This window comes from Myotis davidii, unplaced genomic scaffold (genome assembly GCF_000327345.1).
Source record: "Myotis davidii unplaced genomic scaffold, ASM32734v1 scaffold616, whole genome shotgun sequence".
In the NCBI taxonomy this organism is placed as follows: Eukaryota; Metazoa; Chordata; class Mammalia; order Chiroptera; family Vespertilionidae; genus Myotis; species Myotis davidii.
The window spans coordinates 3830221-3830950 of record NW_006291965.1 but is presented as its reverse complement, the minus strand read 5'-3'; the positions used below and the strand labels follow the sequence as shown (position 1 = coordinate 3830950).

The following is a 730-nucleotide window of genomic DNA, read 5'->3' as shown; positions in this document are numbered from 1 at the left end:
ATAAGGAAGTGCAGCATTGCAAACCAATACATGCTTCCGTACAGTATGCATGCTTCACCTCAAATGCAACCAGCGCCATCATATTTCCTGAAGCAGCTCCAGGGGTATGGCACTATTCACTTCTTGCCTGTTGTACCCTAGGAACTTGGAGGTCACTAGCCTTTCCATAATGTGACAAACCACAGTGCACAAGAAGACCAAATATATGCCTCTAGCCCTAAGCTGGGGAAACATTAAGAAGGCAAGTATCCTAGGGTCAATTACTAGTTCTCCTCGTGAGCTCAATGACTTTGGGGAAGTCACCTAACTACTCTGGGCCATCGCTTCTTTGAGCCACGTAAGGATTAAAGCCCCTTGTCTTAGTTGGCATGAATAAATAGTATGAGAAGAAACTTGGCAACAAAGGTGTTTTAAGTTTTATAGTCATAGTGGGGCCTAAATGCAAAGCAATAAGGAGGAGTGAATCTCTGGTTAATGGCTGTCAGCATTTCAGGGGACCCCTGAGAGGGTTTTGTTTTGGGGGCACTCCTTGACTTTCCTCCTAAGTTCTTGGTGCTTGGCTGTTTCAATGTCTGCTTCCTTTTTTCTCACTGTTCTTTATGCTGTTTCCTTTTTTCTTCAGCCTTTCCTCCAGGAACATGCTGCTCTCTTCTGCTACACGCTGGATCATATGTAGTACCAGCAGGTTGAACTTGGGGCTGCCAGCCCATGGGTTGTGATACTGCCTCTT

At 45.5% G+C, this 730-nt stretch overlaps 1 protein-coding gene across 1 annotated transcript in view; it reads right to left on the bottom strand.

The window, feature by feature from the left end:
- Positions 1-730, bottom strand: part of DOCK8 (dedicator of cytokinesis 8) — a 200976-nt gene that overhangs the window by 16180 nt on the left and 184066 nt on the right. The gene's annotated exons all lie outside the window — the stretch shown is intronic.